This window comes from Crinia signifera, unplaced genomic scaffold (genome assembly GCF_055691185.1).
Source record: "Crinia signifera unplaced genomic scaffold, ASM5569118v1 HAP2_SCAFFOLD_123, whole genome shotgun sequence".
NCBI classification, from domain to species: domain Eukaryota; kingdom Metazoa; phylum Chordata; class Amphibia; order Anura; family Myobatrachidae; genus Crinia; species Crinia signifera.
Genome location: NW_028142016.1, coordinates 111,282 through 133,390, shown reverse-complemented (window position 1 = coordinate 133,390; position 22,109 = coordinate 111,282).

Here is a 22,109-nt window from a genome sequence, read left to right as displayed (position 1 = left end):
ATTCCTCCGGAGGATGCTGCAGCACTACGCCTACTACTACTGCCGCCGCTGCTGTTGCTGCTCCTGGAAGTCAGTCATCATCCCAGAGGGGAAGTCGTAAGACCAATACGTCTTTCACTAAGCAATTGACCGTCCAACAGTCTTTTGCCATGAGGACAAAATACGACAGCAGTCATCCTATGGCAAAGCGGATAACTGCGGCCTTGACAGCTATATTGGTGTTAGACGTGCGTCCGGTGTCCGCCATCAGTGAAGTGGGATTTAGACGGTTGATGGAGGTATTTTGTCCCCGGTACCAAATCCCGTCTAGATTCCACTTCACTAGGCAGGCGATACCCGCGATGTACAGGGAGGTGAGAAAAAGTGTCCTCAGTGCCTTGAAAAATGCGGCTCTACCCACTTTCCACTTAACTACAGACATGTGGACAAGTGGATCAGGGCAAACTAAGGACTATATGACGGACAGCCCACTGGGTAGATGCATCGCCTTCCGCAGCAGCAGCATCTCCTGCACGCCAGCTCCTTCCAAGGCAGGCTACACTGTGTATCACCAGTTTCAGGAAGAGGCACAATCCCGACAACCTCTTAGAGAAACTGAGGGAAATCATCTCCCAGTGGCTTATCCCCTCCTGGGGATTTGTGGAGTCGGACAACACCAGTAACACTGTGCGGGAATTAAACATGGGCAATTCCCAGCACGTGCATTGTTTTGCCCACACAATAAATTTGGTGGTGCAGCATTTCATCATAAGTGACAGGAGCGTGCAGGAGATGCTTGTGTTGGCCCGCAAAATTTGCGGACACTTTCGGCATTCTGCCACTGCCTGACTCAAGTGCAGTGGAGGCTGATTTCCGTGTTGTGCAAGGTTCTCTAGCCATTTGAACTAGCCACACGTGAAGTCAGTTCCGACACTGCCAGCTTGAGTCAGGTGATTCCCCTGATCAGGCTGTTGCAGAAGCAGTTGGAGAAAGTGAAGGAGGAGCTAAAGCGTAGTGATTCCGCAAAGCATGTCGCTCTTGTGGATGAAGCCCACCAAAAGCTTTGCCAGGATACGAGGATCAGTCTGTTAAAGTCAGAGGAATACGTGCTGGCCACCGTGCTCGATCTTCGGTTTAAAGCGTATGTTGTGTCTCTGTTTCCGGCGGACGCAAGTCTACAAAGGTGCAAAGACCTGCTGGTGATGAGATTGTCATCTGAAGGGGACCATGTCACGGCCCCAGCTCCTCCTTCATTTTCTCCCACACCTGTGCCTGTGAGGAAACAGCTGCGATTTCCCACACAACCCGCTGGCGGAGATGCAGGGCAGGCAGGAGGTAGTTTTGACATCTGGTCCGGACTCAAGGACCTGGCAACGATTGCTGACATGTCTACTGTCGGTGCATTGGATGCTGTCACCATTGAAAAAATGGTGGAGGATTACTTTGGTGACAGCATCCAAATACACGTCAGACAGTCTTTAGGCCATCCCATTCGACCAAGCACGCAGCTTCAAAAGGGACACATGTGAAGCAGTGAGGGAGGAAAGGGAACACCCGCCTAGCCAGCCAGACCAGCTGAATCCACCCTAGCGATCAATTGGGTGACTAATGTCGCAGCCAGATAGCCCTCACATCCCAGATAGGGGTCTTGTTGTACTTACCTGTACATGTATGGTTAGATAGTAAGCCACCTGTTGCTGAAAAGCGATACATCTCCAACCCAGGGGTTCTAGAGAGGAGGAGGAACTCTTCCATCTGCCACCTAGGAATTGATTAGCCCCTTCCGCTCCACCCATTAGGCAATGATTTAAGAGATGACTGGTAATAAATTAATAATAATCACAAAATTAAACAATCATATTAAATTAATTAATAATAATCATAATCACATAATCAAGCCAGATAGGGGTCTTGTTGGATATTAAACTGATCAAAACAGTTCTACACTTGCAGACAAACATAGACCAACAAAGAAGATGCTTGCGGTGGCCCGCAAAATTTGCGGACACTTTCGGCATTCTACCACTGCCTGCCGAAGGCTGGAGCAGCAGGAAAAACTCCTCAACCTGCCCTGCCATCAGCTTAAACAAGAGGTGGTGACGTGCTGGAACTCCACCCTCTATATGCTATCACAGGATGGAGGAGCAGCAAAAGGCCATTCAAGCCTACACGGCCACCTATGACATAGTCAGAGGAGCGGGGATGCACCTGACGCATGTGAAGTGGTGAGGGAGGAAAGGGAACACCCGCCTAGCCAGCCAGATCAGCTGAATCCACCCTAGCGATCAATTGGGTGACAGAAGTCACAGCCAGATAGCCCTCACATCCCAGATAGGGGTCGGGTAGTAAGCCACCGGTTGATGAAAAGTGATACATCTCCAACCCAGGGATCCTAGAGAGGTGGAGGAACTCTTCCATCTGCCACCTAATAATTGATTAGCCCCCTCCCCTCCTCCCATTAGGCAATGATTTAAGAGACGACTGGTAATAAATGAATAATAATCACAATATTAAACAATCAGTTTAAATTAATTAATAATAATCATAATCACACAATCAAGCCAGATAGGGGTCTTGTTGGATGTTAAACTGATTGAAACAGTTACACACTTGCAGACAAACTCTGTGCTGCATGAAACGCCCACTGATCCTTGGCTGCACATGGTAAACACGATCAAGCCAGATGGGGGTCTTTTTGGGGCCTAGTTTTTTAAACTGCCATCCTGTCTGCTGCTGCAGTGCCACTCTTACATGAGCCACATGTTTGTGCCGTACACTTGTGTGGCTTAGCATAGTTATCCAGCTACCTCGGTGCAACCTTTTGCCCTAAAAACAATATTCTGAGGTGTGAGGTGTTCAGAATAGACTGGAAATGAGTGGAAATTAATGTAATGTAGGTTAATAATAGCATAGGAGCAAAAAAAAAAAATATTCTGCAATTTTAGCAGTGTTTATGCTTCTTTTTTTTTTTTTTTAAATCAGAACCCAAAACGTTTAGGGGGTGTTTTGGCAAGACCCATTAGAACCCAAAACCTGAAGGTAATGAGAACCCAAAATGCGAAAAGTGGCCAGTGCACATTTTAAAAAAAAGTATATGTATATATTTTTGCGTACTTACAGTATAATCAAATTTTATGTGACCGATTATTTAATCAGTGTCACCACTAAAATCTTTTCGTGTAAGTTTGTATGTTTGTGTGTTTTGTATGTTGGTCAACCATATGTTATTAAATTAAAAAGTATTAAAAGTTAAGATTTAAAAACTGAGATAAGCGTGTACCCCAAAAAAGAGTACTTTTCTTCTTTTTCTGTTGGCCTAAAACTGTGACAGTTCTTTGGAGCCACCCACTAAGCAGGGTATTTTCAAAAAAATTTACTCCTAAGGAGTTGAAAATGAGATTTTATGTACTTACCTGTTAAATCTCTTTCTTCGAGATCCATAGGAGACACAGGGCTGACACTGGGGGTATAGGTTGATGGACCTGGCAGGCACTAAACGGGTAAAAGATTTGCCTTTGGGCAAGCCAGGCTTCTCCTCCTCCAATACCCAGCCTTGGCAGCCAGTTTTAGTAAACAAGCCCAAGGCAGGAGCAAAGAGAGAAGGAAGAAGCAACAAAACCTACAGATCCACACAACATAGGGACTAATATAACTCCTATGGATCTCGGAGAAAGAGATTTAACAGGTAAGAAGATGAATCTAATTTTATTCTCCGATCCATAGGAGACACAGGGCTGACACTAGGATGTCCTAAAGCAAAACCTTAGGCTGGAGATACACCTAAGCTGCGCTAAAGACACTCTGCCTGAAAGCAGTCCAAAGAAACAAATGTACAAACACATAAAAGCACAGGAAAGTATGAGTAGATGACCATGTTGCCGCCCTGCACAGCTACTCTGCAGTAGAACTGCCATGGACCGCCCAAGAAGCACTCATCGACCTCGTGGAGTGAGCTTGAACACCATCAGGAACTGGAAGATCGAATTCCACGTAGGCCTGGTGGATAGCACACCGGATCCAATGAGCCACAGGCTGCTTAGACGCAGACCAATCCTGGTTGTGGACACCATATAGGACAAAGAGAGCATCTGATTTGCTAATGGGCTTCGTCTGTTTGACATAGAGATGAAGAGCCCAGACCACATCCAGGGAAGCCTCCGCCGAAGTCTGTCCCAAAAAGCCTGATTCATGTGAAATCTGGAGACCACCTTTGGTTAATGAGAGGGGCAAGTTCTGAGAACTGCCCTGTGTGGATGGAAAATAAGATAGGGTGAGCGATACCAAAGGGCATTGAAATTGGACACACATCTAGCCACTGCAATGGCTGACAGGAAGACCGTTAGCCATTGGAAGGTCAACGGACCGCAAGGGTTCAGACAGAGGTAATTGCAGAGCCCGAAGGACCAGAGAGAGGTCCTACAGGGCCACCAGAGGGACAAACAGAGGTTGGATCCGAATAGCCCCCCTGTATGAAGGTACGTACATCTGGCAGAAATGCCAGCTTCCTCTGGATTAGAACCGACAAGGCCGAAATCAGCACCTTTAGTGAGGAAAGGTGCAACCCGGCATCCAAGCCATTCTAGAGAAAGGACACTATAGACATTCTATAGACCCTGGGGTTAAGACCCCTAGCCATACACCAAGAAAAGAAGGCTCTCCAGATTCTGTAATAAGCCCCTGCTGAGGAATTTCAATGCACCCAAAGCATCATCCGGATCACTTTGGAAGAAAAACCTTTTGCTCTCAATAGGAATGTTTCAAGAGCCACCCCATTCAAATGGAGACAGGTCAGGGTGTAGGCATGGACCCTGACTTCCAGTTTTTGAGGAAGATGGAACGGAGACGCAGCAGATCTGCATAACAGACACATCTGGGCCAATCCGGTGCCACCAGAATCAAGGTTTCCTTTTCCGCTTTGAATTTGCGTAGAACCCTGGGACGGAGTGATAACAGAGGAACTCCGAACATTCAATGAAACGGCCATGGGCCGACAGAGCGTCTATGAGACAGGCCCCTGGATCTCTTGTGCGAAGGCTGTACCTCTGGAATTTTGTGGCCAGATGCCATCAAGTCCACCTCCAGAGCTCCCCACCTGTCTACGAGTAGGTTGAAAAAGTCTTGATGTAGAGACCACTCCCTGGTGTGGAGGGTCTGTGGATGAGAAAGTCTGCCTCCAAATTAAGCACATATTTGGCTTCTACGCCCACTGCAAGGTGCACTTGGTATCTGCCATGGCACACTGACTGTGTGTGCTCGCTTGGTGATTGCTATATGCTGTATGTTGTAGCATTGTCCAAATGTTGTCAGCAGGACCCAATCCCGGATCCAGACGGGACGGCCCACCTGCAAGTTCCAAGAGAGGAGCCACTAAGTCAGGGTCAGGCGAATCTCCTAGGAGAGAATAATCCTCTGCGACTCTGGACAGGAGTTCCCGTTGAAGTGGACAGGAGTGGAATATAACATACTCCACCATCTTCAAGGTCGAAACCATTGGCCCAGTACCCTCATGGGAGCAATAATCGTTACACTCTTGTATCTGAGAAGATCCCAGATTCTAGACTGGAGGGTCTGAAGTCTGTCCTTTGGTAGGAACACTCTTTGAACTCTGGAATCCAAGAGGGAACCATCCACTGAGATGGAATGGAAGCCGATTTGGACCAACTAATAATCCAACCGCACAGCTGTAGGAGGGTCACTGTTTGCTGGATGTGGTCCAGGAGCATCTCCTGAGACTGTTCCAAAAGAAGGAGGTTGTCCAAATAAGGGAGGATCCTGATCCCGTCATTGGAGATGTCCTGACATGACTGCCATAACCTTATGTGTGAACAAATGAGGAGCAGAGAAGTTTGGATGCAGTGAACCAAATAAGAATAATGAAATCTGCTCCCCCAACCTAAAAGGTATTGTCTCTGCAGGTAAAAATCAAACAGGAAGCCTATCAACTACAAAGGAAGGTAATGCCGAATAGATATAGGCAGAAAGAAGAACATAGCTAGCACCAGCACAAACAAAACTTTAAGAGCTACAGTATGTGTGCAAATGCTAGGAGCTTAGGAAATAAAATCCCAGAAATAATTGTAATAATGACAAGTGATGAACGGATATTATGGCTATTACAGTCATGGTGCAATGAAAAACATGACTGGGACCAGAATATACTTTATTTAGTAAGGACAAAATGGAAAGAATTGGAGGGGGTAGCAATGTATGTATAAAAAAGCATAAAAACTACCCTTAATACAAGGTATTTAAGAAAAAACTGAGGCCCTTTGGGCGACCAAAGAAACATGGGAGAAGGTGATCCTTTATATAGGGCTTATCTACAGACCCCCAGGTCAGGAAGAGGAACTTGACATGAGCCTATTGCAGGACATCAATAAGATGGCATTAAAAGGAGAGGTAATAATCATGGGAGATTTTTATCTACCTGATGTTAACTGGGTGGTGTCTGTTGCAAGTTCCACCAGAAGTAGGGACATTCTGAATTCCTTGCAAGGAGAATCCCTCCAGCATTTGGTGAGGGAATCCACTCGTAAGGACACAATATTAGACTTATACTTACAAATGGAGACAGAATATCAGATGCAAATATGGGTGAAAACCTGGGATTCAAAAGCACAGGCTGAGGAGAAAAGGGGTAAAGGGTTTTTACCTAAAACCCCTTTACCCACTTTTCTCCTCAGCCTGTGCTTTTGAATCCCAGGTTTTATAAATTAAAGGAGAAAACCAAAAAAGCAGAGTAAGAAGACTAAAAAGACAGAGGGGTAGTCTTCTTGAGGGAGATAATGTAATAGCAGATCATATTAATAATTATTTCTGTCCACTGCTGAAAGATAGGGGAAGGGACCACAGTTAAGTTGCAAGTATATTCAGAAAAATGAGGGAGAAACAAGCACATTTACAGAGGAGAAAGTCCTAAGAGAACTCTCAAAACTGAAAGAGGATAAATCAATAGGGCCAGATGGGATACATCCAAGGATACTAAAAGAGCTAAAAGGGAATTGTTAAAACCAATAACAGAATTATTCAACCAGTCACTAGCTACTGGAATAATTCCAGAGGACTGGAAAATAGGGAATGTAGTCCCACTGCACAAAAGTGGAAGCAAGGAAGAGCTAAGCAACTACCGACCAGTGAGCCTTACATCAGTATTAGGGAAATTGATAGAAACGCTCTTAAAACAGAAAGAGTTGTAGAATATCTCAAAACCAGCAACTTACAGGATCCTAAACAGCATTGGTTTACTGGGAAGAGATCATTTCTAACCAATCTTATTGATTTTTTTTTGAATGGGTGATCAAGGTGTTGGGCTGTAGATGTAGCTTATCTAGACTTTAGTAAGGCTTTTCACACTGTCCCACATCGCAGACTGTTAAATAAACTTGAAAGCTTGGGATTGAATTCTATGATGATTGAATGGATAAGATCTTGTTTGCAGAACAGAAACAGAGATTTGTAGTAAATGGAGTAGAACAGGGTCGAGGCCCCACAGTGGAAGGCAAAAATGCAGTTTTGGATTCCGCCACTGTAGCTACTATTTTGTCTAGTTCCTAATAAAAGAGGAACATCCCGATAAAGGGTAACGCCTCTAGGGCCCTGTTGGCCCTCTGTGTCCGCTTGCCAAGAATGGAGCCACAAGGCCCACCTGGCTGAGACCGAAACTTTACAAGCCAGAACCCCAGCCTCCAAAGTGGCTTCACCTAAATAAGAGGTGGCCAGCTGGACATGAGATGCCAATAGTAGTAGATCCTCACAGGGCATGCCCTCAGTCAACCCTCTGACTAGGGAGTCAGACCACTCTGCCAGAGCTTTAGCATTCCACACTAAAGACAAGGCCAGTCTGGTCACTGCGCCTGCGTGTGTGTATAAAACACCTTCAGAAAATTCTCTAATTTTCTGACCACATCCTCCATGTCTAAAGTCTCCATGACCGCTTTTACCAAGGCCTCCATGTCTATACTAGGGGCAGCCTCCTGAGGAGCTGAGGGGATTTCAACCTCAGCGGATATAGATTATGTCTCCTTATTCAGATTCAGTCGCTCATATGCACATTCGAATGCAGCCATGCGAGAGTAAAACATACGCACGCACCCGGCGTAGTCACGCCTATTGTGGATGCAAATTCATCCGCTCAAAAACACAATAAAAGGGGAGTGGACTGACAGTGCACGCACAGAAAACAGTTTGCACACACATCAGTGTGGACCTGATTCTCTACTCACCAAGTAACAACACGCTCGCAGCACACATTACCCAAACATTAATTAATGGCATTATGGTCCTCAATGAATTTAGTTGATTGAAATCAATAATCAATTTGCCTTACAATTACAACTGACACATTTAGTTTATTGGAATGGTTGCTGATTGTGCTTCTCATCTACCCACACTAGGTAAATATTTACTGTTATTTACACCTGTTCTACCAATATTTACACCTTTCTAGTGTATGTGTTTGAACTATTGTATGTTTTTATTATAACTCAATTTTGTTTGTTTTGCTGCAAATATGTAACAGGACACATGTTTAAAATTTAACACAACTCACTCAAAAAGCATTTGACATCTGAAACACATCAAAAGTGCTAAATATTGTTTCTGAACATAACCCCTTTTAATACTAATATATTTAAAAAATAAACAGACACAGATTAAAACTATGGCCCTTATTCAGATCTGATCACAGTACAAATTTGTTCTCAAAATGGGCAAAACCATGTGCACTGCAGGTGGGGCAGATGTAACATGTATAGAGAGAGTTAGATTTGTGTCAGTTATTTTGTTTCGGTGCAGGGTAAATACTGGCTGCATTGTTTTTACACTGCAATTTAGATTTTAGTTTCAACACACCCCACCCAAATGTAACTCTATCTGCACATGTTACATCTGCCCCACCTGCAGTGCAGTATGGTTTTGCCCATTTTGAGAACAAATTTGTACTGCGATCAGATCTGAATAAGGGCCTATAAGAGGAAGTGTTTGTTTATTCCGCTCAGAGTACTCCTTTTGTCTGGATCATATGTTCTTCCTTTCCGCTTGTGTATGTTCCATTACTTATTTATCTCACTATTTCTTATTTGTTGTTGATATAGTTTTTAAGCTGATGTGGTGCTACCCTTCCCTAAGTAATTACACATATGCAATGAAGAAGAAAGAAAGATTAGAGATTTTCTGGGTGCACACTGGGAAATGTCATGTGATCCATTCAACTAATTTGAGAAAAAAACCTCTTAAAACTTAACGTTTATTCATGTTCTTGTTAAAAAGAGGGGGGATGTGTCTTATATCTCCTCTCCATGCCAACATTTAATATAAAGTGCATGAAAGATAAGAAAATGTGTTTTAAAAAACGTGACTGTAAAGTTCTGACCTTTGTGTGCTATATTTTATATTTTTTTGCTTTCCTGTTGTATACCCTTAGCAATTATTCAGTTATAATTTTCCTTCCCTTTAGGATTGCTTTTATTTTGATTTTTATTCCTTTTGGGTATTCCCTCTTAATTGCTTAGTTATCCCCAGGAAGGTAAGCAGGATTCTATGTTGATGTGTGCCTCATTCAGTTTTATGTTATTTGTAACATCTCACTGTATTTTGTATTCCCATTTTTTTATTTATGTAGCCCTAATCCTTTGATCCAACTTTCTGGGCTTAAATGAAATTACGAGGGTTAAATGAAATTACCATAAAAAAACGTTATCCATTGCCATTAATTACAGAACTTTTTGACAGGATCAAAGGGGCTACCATCTTTTCAAAATTAGATCTCCGAGGAGCTTACAACCTTATTCGCTTTCATGAAGGAGACGAGTGGAAGACCGCTTTTAATATCAGAGATGGACATTATGAATACCTTGTCATGCCTTTCGGCCTGAGTAATGCACCAGCGGTTTTTCAATCTTACATGAATTAACTTTTTCGTGATCTTCTGTATAAACATGTTGTGGTCTACCTCGACGATATCCTGATATTTGCCAATAGTCTTCAGAAACATCGAGAAGTTGTCAGAGAAGTGCTTTCTCGCCTCAGAAAGAATCTTCGGTACTTGTTTCCTAGCACGGCCACAATCGCGGGCATCGCGGGTAATTTTTAATGGTCTCCGATGCGACCGACGCAATGCCCGCGATTTCCCATTGAAATGCATTGAAAAAGTCAAAATCGCGTCGGTCGCATCGTATGCAGCCAAAAAAAGCATGCGATGGTACCGACGCGATGCCCGCGATTTCCCATAGGGAACAATGTAAAATGCCTCAATTTAACCAAATCAACATAGGGAACAATGTTAAATGGCCCAGACACCCCAAAAAAAAACCCTGACCAGTGAAATGGCCCCCCAAAAATTGTTAACGACACCCCACGATCAACGTCAACCCGAAGCGTGGCAAGCGCAGCGAGCACACGAGGGGCGGCGGTACGCGTCCTCCGACCTTTTCATACCCCCACTATCCAAGTCGGCGTGGAGTTGAGAATAGATAGTGTGGCGAGCGCAGCGAGCCACCAAGCCCGAAGCGTGGCGAGCGCAGCGTGCCCCGCGAGGGGACGCGGATACCTGTGAAGCCCGCGAAGGGACGCGTTTACCGGTGAAGATATCCGCGCTCGCTACACTATCTATTCTCAACTCCACGCCGACGTGGATAGTGGGGGTATGAAAAGGTCAGAGGACGCGTACCGCCGCCCCTCGCAGGCTCGCCACGCTTCGGGTTGACGTTGATCGTGGGGTGGCGTTAAGTATTTTTGGGGGACCATTTCACTGGTCAGGGGTTTTTTTTAGGGTGTCTGGCCCATTTAACATTGTTCCCTATGTTTATTTGGTTAAATTGAGTAATTTTACATTGTTCCCTATGAGAAATCGCGGGCATCGCGTGGGTCGCATCGCATGCGATTTTTTAGCCCGCATGCGATCCGACCGACGCAATTTTTTTTACCTGCGATGCCCCAGATCAAGATCGTTGTGGCCGTGCTAGGAAACAAGTACCGAATCTTCTTTTCTGCAAATTAGAAAAGTGTATTTTTGAGGTCTCATCTATACCCTTCTGGGGTATATCGTATCAGGCTCCGGTCTGGAAATGGATCCAGCTAAGGTTGAAGCAATCCAGACGTGGCCTCGTCCTCACACCCTCCGAGGGGTCCAAAGATTCCTCAGATTCGCAAACTACTATAGAAAGTTCATCAAAGGCTTTTCTACTATTGTAGCTCCAATAACTGCTCTCACACGCAAGGGTGCCAAGCCCTCCAAATGGGATCCCGAGGCTTCTAAAGCTTTTACACTACTCAAAGAAAAGTTCATTTCAGCACCAGTTCTGGCTCAACCAGATGTTAGTTTACCCTTTACTCTGGAAGTCGACGCCTCTGTTATTGGCGTGGGGGCTGTGCTCTCCCATACTTATACTGATGGACAGTTTCATCCATGGAGTTTCTTTTCTAAGAAATGTTCCCCAGCCGAACAGAACTACGCTATTGGGGACCAAGAACTGCTAGCTATTAAAATGGCCTTGGAGGAGTGGCGGTATCTACTCGAGGGGGCAGTCCATGTCATTAATATCATTACTGATCATAAGAATTTGCTTTATTTGAAAAATGCTCAGTGTCTCAATCCTTGACAAGCCAGATGGGCGTTATTCTTTTCTAGATTTAATTTTAAATTGTCTTTTTCTCCTGGAGTGAAAAATCGTAGAGCAGATGCTCTGTCTAGGACATGGGAGACTGAGGAGGAATCCAAATCATATGATGGAAGTCCAATTATTGATCCTCTCGCTTTTGCTGCAACAACTTTACAAGTGTCAGTTCCCCCAGGTAAAACCTTTGTTAAACCAAGCTCAAGGAAAGAAATTCTGCATTGGGCTCATGATTCCAAATTCTCCGGTCATCCAAAGATTCAGAAGACCTACGAAATTCCTTTCTCGAAGGTACTGGTGGCCTGCTCTGAAGAAAGATGTTCAGGAATATATTGCTTCCTGTCCTCATTGTGCCCAACATAAGTACTCCCATTTAGCTCCAGTAGGTCCATTGATGCCACTCTCCATTCCACAGGGTCCTTGGACTCACTTGTCAATGGACTTTATTACCGACCTTCCATCATCTGATAGTTATACCACCATATGGGTCGTCATAGACCGATTTTCTAAAAGGGCTCATTTCATACCGCTTCAGGGCTTCAGCTCCGAAGTTAGCAAACCTTTTTATCAAGGAGATTTTCAGAACCCACGGGCTACCTGAGGAAATCGTCTCAGATCGAGGGGTGCAGTTCGTCGCAAAATTCTGGCGAGCATTATGCGAAGTTCTCAAAATTCAACTCAACTTCAGTACAGCCTACCATCCACAATCTAACGGCCAAATGGAGAGAGTCAATCAGGATGTAGAGACTTTTTTACGTTTGCATGTTTCCTCCTCCCAGGATGACTGGGTCGAGGTGTTGCCATGGGCCGAATTTGGTCATAACAATCAGTACCACTCATCTTCTTCTTCTACACCTTTCTTTATTAATTATGGCTTCCATCCTAGGGTTCCTGACTTCCAGCGGCTACCTTCAAAATCTGTGCCAGCGGTAGCGTTAACTCTCCAGCAGCTTCGTCAGCATTGGAAGAAAGTCAGGAAATCATTGGTGAAAGCTTCACAGAAATATAAGAAATTAGCTGATAGAAGGAGAAGAGCTATTCCCACATTGAGAGTGGGTGACAAAGTATGGCTGTCCACTCGTAACATTTGTCTTCGTGTACCATCGATGAAATTTGCACCCCGTTTTATCGGTCCGTTCCCGATAATACAAATCATCAATCCAGTTGCCTATAAGTTAAAATTACCACATTACTTAAGGATACCAAATAAATTTCATATCTCATTACTTAAACCTTTAGTGCTAAACAAATTTTATGCTGCTCTTCCTAAGTCTCCCAAAGTTTTTACACACAGGGGCGTTGAATATGATGTGGCCTGAATTCTGGACTCTCGTATTAGGTGCAAGCGCCTACAGTACTTGATCGATTGGAAAGGCTATGGGCCTGAAGAGAGGTCCTGGACCAATGCTTCTGAGGTACATGCCTCTAAAATGATGTGAGACTTTCATCAAAGATTTCCAACTAAACCCAAAGAGTATCATGGGGCCACTCATAAAGGAGGGGGTGCTGTCACGACCACCACGTCAGCTACCCTGGCTGTCCCAAGCCCACAGAACTCTGACAGGTTACCCTCTGCCCTGGCGCTCACCTCCACTGCTGATTCCCATGCTGCATTCCGTCGCTCTGTCCCCGCCAGGTGACAGCAGTGGTGTGCAGTCTCATGCCATGCAGGCTCTGGGTGGCATGAGCCGCCATGATGGGTCTGTGTCAGGTCAGGCCTCTGGCTGGACACGCCGGCTGCAGCGCCTCCGCGCACACTCACTGTCGGCTGGTTTCTGTCGCCGCCTCTGGCAGCGGCCATCTTCTTGGATCCTACTGCCTATGCTGCGTGGCTCCATTCGGTGAGGTCATACGCACAACCAATCACCGCACAGCTCACCCTTCAAATACTGACTAGCCGGGCCAGACCGGCAGTCAGTACAATGGTGTCCACCCGCTAACATCATTGATCTCTCCTGGCTATCTGTAGTTCCCACTACAGTTCCTTTGCGCTTCTTGGTGAAGTCTACTCCAATCTCCTGCTGATCGTCTACTGCTTACCATATCATCACGGAAACCTCTGCCGCCTATAAGGATAGGACAAGGTTAACACCCCAAAGGGTGTCATCTTCTTCTTCATTCCTGATGGTTATTATCTGTGGTCGCATCCCTGGTTCTGCACCTACGATCCTACTCAGTACATATTCATCTGGACTTCATCTTCCTCATCATCCAATCCTTCATTTAATTATCCAATCCTTCAACCAATCATCCAATCCTTCATCCAATTATCCAATCCTTCAACCAATCATCCAATCCTTCATCCAATTATCCAATCCTTCAACCAATCATCAAATCCTTTATCCAATCCTTCAACCAATCATAAAATCCTTCATCCAATCATCTTCAAAGCTCTTCAATAAGTATTGTCTGTTGTTGACTTTTCCCTATTTATCAAAATCTACAGTTAATCATTTTGCCATCATTCATATCCTGTACCGCAGTATCTTTATTAAAAAAGGTTGCTTCACTCCCTTGTCGTTCATGTAACAGCCCTAAATCAAAGCACCCAGCCTCCGTTACACTCCAGCTGGTGCTTCACGAAACGTGACACCGGTGTTTCTAATTACTATGGACGTCTGAAAAGTGTCTGGGAACCTTTTTCTGAGTTCCTACTTCCTTTCTATACTACTCCTTATACTTTCTAGTGTGCTATAACTTTCCAATTTAGATTAGACTACTATTAATAATATTGTGCTCTTATCTATGTGGTATTTAATATTACTAAAGTGGAGGTGCAAATTAAATATTTTTGCACCTCCCCTTTAGTAATATTAATTACCACATAGATAAGAGCACGATATTATTAATAGTAGTCTAAGCTAAATTCGAAAGTTATAGCACACTAGAAAGTATAAGTAGTAGTATAGAAAGGAAGTAGGAACTCAGAAAAAGGTTCCCAGCTTCCGTGAGTTAAGGAGGGGGATCAAGCCAGCAAATAGTGATCCCCCACTCCTCCACCACACCACCAACGTAGTAGCAACATTCAGGAGCATCTGTAAATGCCAGGATCGGCATAGTAATCGGACTGACAGCCGCAAAGCAGGCTGGGTAGTCTGGCCCCCAACAAACTAATGGTTCAAGCACTAAGATTTTTAAAAAGATTAAAAGACTAGCAAATAGAAGTCTGGTTAGGAACTAAGATAGGGAATTGGCATTAATAATTTGAATTACCTTTAACCCAGACCAATTAAATTCATTACAGGAAATGATGTCATGATATGGCCCTATATATACCTGAGCCAGGTAATGGCTAGTTCACTTCCATTGAAACTTATACCAGTATACACCTCAAGAGGGGTAAGTCTTTCAGCTACATTGCTAAATTGTCCATTTTTGGTGCATCAAACTTTGCTTCTGTTAGATAATGCTCTTAGGAGTTAATTACCTGAAAAATTTGTTTGTGACTTATTCTATTGGGAAATATGTTTATTTTTATATATATATATATATATATATAAAACAAACAAAAGTGGTCAGGAATTGCGCTTGGAGTAGGCCTTTCGACCAGCTGCAACTCTGGAACGACTCTCCTGTTAGTGAGAGACACAGATAGAATACAAGAAAGGGGGGGTTGTCCAGAGTGCGCTCCAGTAGTACCACCTAGCCAGTAAGGGTATAGAGTCCCAAATTTGTGTGATCCTGCCGTCACTTATATCCAAACGGAGTGTTCGTAAACTTCAAAATAACACCGAAGACTTTGAATTTAAAAGGTAGTTCTTTATTAGAAGCCCAACGCGTTTCGTCTACACGACTTCATCAGGGGCAAAGGCTAAAAGTGGTACAGAGAAAGGGAATGTTGGCAAACATTCAACACAATATGGAATCTAGATCATTAATTTTATATGATTTGTACATACCATGGCCTGGTATGGCCAGAAATCCAGACAGAAGTAAACAAATGGAAGTATCCCTTTACATATACAGTTAAAATCTGCAATAATGTAATTAAATATCGAATTAATAAATGATTAAAAATAATTTAATATGTAAAAAATAATTTAAAAATAATTTAAACATAATTTAAACAAGGGGGAAACAACATAGAGGAGCAAGCAATAGAAGATGAAACTGAAAGAACACATACCGGTATTGGTAGGTATGGGAACTAAGCGCCAAAAGGTATAAATCTCCAAAAATAGCTCCTTGAGAGGAGATATAGAACCTACAGACAGTAAATATTAGTGGGTTAGTCCAAACAAAGGGGGAGACAACCCAGTTTATACATGAGCTCTCGGAGTCTAGAGGTACATACCAAAGGGGTGGAATCCAAGGTGTAAGACTGGAGGGAATGTCTTCCTCTCTCACAGCCAGCCAGATAAAAGCAAATATAATATGATCCTAAAATAGTAATCCATGAATAATGAATAATTAGCCTTAGAGGCATATTCCAAATTCTTACAGAGAATTAAAGGGGATAGTATGTGAATTCATAGACGTAAAACGTCATCCAAAAAAGGACAATATATATGAAATCCATAACAATAAAGTATTGCCATATAAATAAGCATCTGGCAGGGCAATATAAATAAAAATAAAATCCATACAATAAAGTTCTGCCATATAAATAAACATATAGTGGTTTTTTAGTACATGCTCCATGGGAATAGTAGATGAAAAAACACAGGTTCCCATAATAGGGCTTCAGATTTTATAGCTAGACTAAAGGAGTCCAGAATAAATTCATACTATAATGAAAAAACACAGGTTCCCATAATAGGGCTTCAGATTTTATAGCTAGACTAAAGGAGTCCAGAATAAATTCATACTATAATAAGGGCATCAGTAATAAATTACATTAACAGTTTAAAATTCAGAGGGTGAGTATAAGCAAATATACATAGGAAACATATTCAGAAATGGACATGTACACTCAAAATGTTAACACTCACCGCAGCAAGCGAATATAGGTGCTTACTCCACTGCAGACCAGGATGGACTGAGTGGACATATGCAGCCTTTTTATAGGGAGAGGGTTAGAACCCTATTTCCGGTTTGGGAATTCTCCCAATGTGACTTGATAACGAAAATGCAGGCACAATAAGCCTACCAAATAGACAGGGACCTACAGTGATATAAAGGGTATTAATAAGAAATAAACAGGAGCTGAGGTGGGAGCAGAATAAGTTTAATAGACAAGAACGCACTTTTGGAACGCATAGCTAACCTGTATGCGTTCCACCGGTCAATGCCGGATGCGGAAGTGAAGTGTTCTGAATAGTAGCCGAATGGACGAATGGAACGCAGAACCTTATCGTCTGCGTTCCGATCAGGGGACAGACCAGGAGGGCCGGACAAGAGATATCAGCATCACCGCTCGATCAAAGGAGGGACGCTGGTAATAGACGCACCATAACCTGTTAGCCGATACCCGGAAGTGCCGGCATCGTCACATCCGGTCACGGTGGAACGCAGACTACCATTGTCTGCGTTCCAACAACAAAGAAATATTCTCTTTAAAGATATATATATACAGCGCAGGCATTGTAGTCCGCGCTAGCGTTCCTAATACAACAGAAGTGAATCGCATATATTAAATATAGCTAACAGGTCCATATATAAGTAAAGGTCAAGAAGGTGGTGACTCTTATTATTTATTAGTAACTAAAGGTGGGTAGAAAAGTAATTTAATGGTGGGGGTTCAATATAATATTGACCCAACATTATACTATGTATTAAATCTAAAAAACTAAGTGGTGTAGTGGAAGTGAGCTATGTGAAAATTAAAATAATAGTTAAAATAATAGAACATATGAAATTATAATAATTAATTATTCAATTAGTTAATATATGGTGGATAAAAAATTAAAAAATTAATTATAATTTGTTAATATGGTGGGTGATTATTATTTATTGGGTAAATAATTAATGGACACTATTATTTAGTGGAGGTAAAATATATTATATTAAAGTTTAAAGTAAGGAACTTATATCTATCAATGAGCCTAAATTTGTGGATAATTCGCTGGTAGCATTTTATAATTCATACCAAGTAATCTAAGAATATATATATTTTTCCATCAGACAGTGAAATCCTGTTTGGAACTAAACTCAACTTTGTACCAGTTATACCTGTTCTTGAGTGCAGATCGGTATGTATGCCCTCTCGGACCTCCCTAATTGATGGGAATAATTAAGGGAGATACTCCCTTAAGATGCATCGTATACTTATGTCAATGAACTCTATTGAATAAGGAAAACCATATGATTGATAGCACTATAACATCATACCAATGATTACAATATTTGAACCCCCTTGTTAAGAGTAACATATACATTGTAACCTAAATAATCTATCATCAAGCCAAAATACATTCAGTTGGAGACCATTATCTCATTTAATAGGTTGGCATATAAAGAGACTGTACATCAGACAGAGAGAGGCACACCATGAATAGTCCATGATGATGTATAGAGCATATCTATATTTAACCATCTAATGGTAGGTGTACCAATTTTTATCGATATTATGTGATTATGGTAGCTGTACTCCCGGCTAAAATCAGATACTTACTTGTGTGGACAGGTGTCAAATTACTGGAATACCTTCACCTTTCCAATACTGAAAAGTTATATATATCCTTCTGGAGTTTTGTAATAGAACTCGCAAGCCCACAAAGGTAATTACGCATCAGTAAGATCAAATAAGGCCTACTTAAGAGGTGTCCATTACATGCATAGGTCTATAGTAATACGAATGTGTCTATATGTCCACACCTGTCCCCTTGATTATACGCAGATAAAATCTGTGGCAGAAAAGAGAAGACCCTAGCACCAGTACAGATATTAACAGAAATTTCTAGAATAAGACTGTAAGTGTTCCTAATTTGGAAAACCTGAATCAATAGAATTGTGTACCTCAATTAGACTCCCAATGAGCAACTAACTACTCAAGAAATTTAGACCAATAGGTTGAGTCCCTTAAGTTGCCATGTCCTAAAAACAGTACATTATCTCCACCAGGTGCAGCAGAGCTTATAAAGGATCTATTGTTATTAAACGTCTAGTTGGAGACTCACCCCATTTCAAACTTTTTACCAATTGAAAAGTTGATTTACCCAGATGACTAAGCCAATCAGTGTTATAATCATAATTGTAAAGTCCTTGGATTGTTTTATTATTGGTAAAATGAAAAATGTATGAATTGTGAATATGTAATTTTAAAGTTTATATTCTTATGTTTGTAGAAAACCCCTGATGAAGTCCTTGATAGGACGAAATGCATTGGGAACGTTTGCTTGCTAATTTGAAATACACTATTGAAGTTTTTTATCGTCTGGAAAACCACCAATACGAAGTGGAATAAGAGACTTTTTAATAAATGTTTATAAATTTTGGACTTTACTTTGATTTACTCTGATTTACTTTGGAATCAAGTAAAGGCTATTATAGAACCAATCACTGAAGGTTCAACAAGGGCGCCAACTTACAACTGAAAAGGTAAAGTTCGCAAAGGCAATGATTTTGCATTATTCACGCAGAATTCAGTAATTGTTTTACTTTTCGGTACCATTTTGCTTACTCCATAGTAATGTCCCATGACAATATGCTGCCAGATATAAAATTAATATGGAACTTGGTCAATACTAGACAGACCGACATAAATGTGTAATATACTATTTTGAATGTTTTCAGAGTCGCCCACTGCATTTCCTGTTCACTATATATAGCCGTAAGTTTCTTCAATAAATGGCATATTTATTGCGATGTGTGCTTTGAGATGCTCGCTCCCACGGTATCTCATTGCACAGTACAAAAAGTATGTGATGCACATACTTTTTGTACTGTCTTTTTATTGCATCGCATTGCATGCACATGGCATGCACAACGCATGCGATGCAATGCTATTTTAGCACAAAATGCATGCTGGATTCGGCACGTGTATGGGCACCTTTAGGACTAAGATCCATAGCATCTTATTATCACTGTTAATTTGTTTTTAATATATATATATATATGGCAATAATTGCACTTTATGTTTGCAGAAACATCAGCAGCCCGGGAGCGATCTAGCCGGACGGTCTCCATGGTTACATGTCAACTATGACCAGGAGTCCCGGCGGTGACGTGCATCTCAGCCCACGGATACCTGCCCGAAACGGAAGACGCACTGAGCAAGGCTGGGACGCTGTTTTGTATGACAGTTTTCTTTTGTACACCTTGAAGAAGGGGTATCCAATCCCCGAAACGTTGGACACCTTATAATTAATCACTATTTAACTTCTGGAGTGCCGCTGATTGCCTTTGCAAACTTTCCCTATACATACATGCCAGGGGGCACCCACGGAAGCTGTCCATCTACAGGAGTGCCAGGCTGAACATGCAGCTATATATATATATATATATATATATATATATAGATAGATAGATAGATAGATAGATAGATAGACAGATAAATAGATGGCAAAGTTGCAGAAAATAGAGAAAATGGTTTTTAAGAGAAAAAAGCCGACCACCGAGAGGTGTATGCCAGGCGGCACACCATGGGCATGAGGAGCATATTCAGGGCCTTCCGCTGGATGGATTTGGATGAGAACATCAGAGAAGGATGGCAAATGGTCTATTGGAGTGACCAGGACCTCTGAACGATGTTACGTTGGTGTACGCCGGGCAGAGCTTTGACCTGGGGAGCATGTTCTGGGCCTTCTACAGTAGGTTTCAACACAAATGTCACAGACTGCTGATAAAAGGTTTAGAATGCCTAACTACGTAAGTGCTTAAGAATTTTATTCAGAAAGCTATAGATACAGAAAAAAGGCAAGGGCATTGCACCCAAAGAAAACATAAAAAAAAAGATTGCTGCTCAGACAAAGACTGGGGATAATGACTACAAGCAAAACCCCTATCAACAAAAATTACACTAGGCAGCCACCTCCTGGATCTGTTAGAAGAGCTGTTAAGCTTAAAACAAGAGGAAAAAGTTGAGGTAATGTTAATTGCACAACCAAACCTGAGCATCGCTGAACACCTCAACCAGTACTATATAAAGCCATTTCTAAAGATCAGTAAGTGGAAGATTGCCAGTACCTTCTTCATCACAAATGACACGACCATAGAACATTGCAGGGCAAATGAGATGATGAATGTCCACTGTTGGGATCAATGTTGCAGTATCTGTCAATACCCTTTAGTCAAGGAAATATGGAGTGGCAGGCAAAAACAAGAGTCGTTTCGTGACTGTTTTGGGGATGTGTGTTATCAACTGACTGCTAGCCCATACACAGAACTCAGATCGGTTGTGGTAACTATTCTGTGTGACTGTAGGCTAATACTCAGGAGTTCAATGTCTGCCTGATAGGCATTGATGCTGTGAATGTGTCTGCAGTTGTAGACAGCTGCGAAGGGTCCCGTGGTTGTTACACTGGTATATGTGGCACATCCACGGAGGAAAAAATAGTGTGCATCACATAGAGGTACAGCCTGGATTCCATCTAAACTATGTTTTCAAGGAAAACCGCACCAACTCCAATTACTCCTGTTATGGACCCTCTATACCACCACTGAGCTGGTTAGGTCGTGATTCACTACCAGGTTAATCTATCAGCAAGCATCAAATATAAACTATCAATTCCAATTTTGCAATATACCTTTAACATGTTAATATAACAGATATGCTTCGTACTACCATAGTGGTAAGTCACTCAAGCATTTTGAAACAATGAACGGTCTGTTCAGAACAAGCCACACCTCAAAAACTGTACTGAATATGTGCTTATTATCCCATCTCCTGCATAAACTGGGTTTCTGCCTAGCTGCCTTCAGCAAGTCCATGATATTTTTAAACTGCTCTCCGAACCTCCTCAATATGAGCCAGACCACGATACATCAGTTAGCTCTGAACCTCTCCAGCTATAAGTCAGAACATTCAGCTTGTAAAAAAAACATGATCCACGGTTTCTCTCATGGCCTGAGTATTTGGAGATGGTTCAGGTATACTAAAGGTGGCCATACATCTACAGATTGATTGTCAGATTTGTGATCTCTTCCATTAGTTCAACTCTGCTCCATACTGCCAGCCAGTTATGTGTAAAGCTGTGTACACACGGTCATTTATCGCTGGCGATATGGTCGCTGGCAATATTACCAGCGATTGGAGTGTGCACCGGCGATAAATCGCTGGGGGCGAGTTCCCATTTTCAGCCCCCTAATGGTCGCTGGTCGGAGGAGCATTCACTCACATTCGTTGGTTACGTAAAAAAATTGGGTACTTGTTTCCTAGCACGGCCACAACGATCATGATCGCGGGCATCGTGAGTAAAAATCACCCGTGATTTCCCATAGGGAACAATGTTAAGTGCCCCAATTAACCCGCGATGCCCCCGATTTCCCATAGGAAACAATGTTAAATGGCTCAATTTCCCCAAATCATCATAGGAAACAAAGGTAAATGGGCCAGAAACCCCAAAAAACACCACTGAACAGTGAAATGTCCCCCCAAAAGTAGTTTACGCCACCCCACGATCAATGCGAACTCGAAGC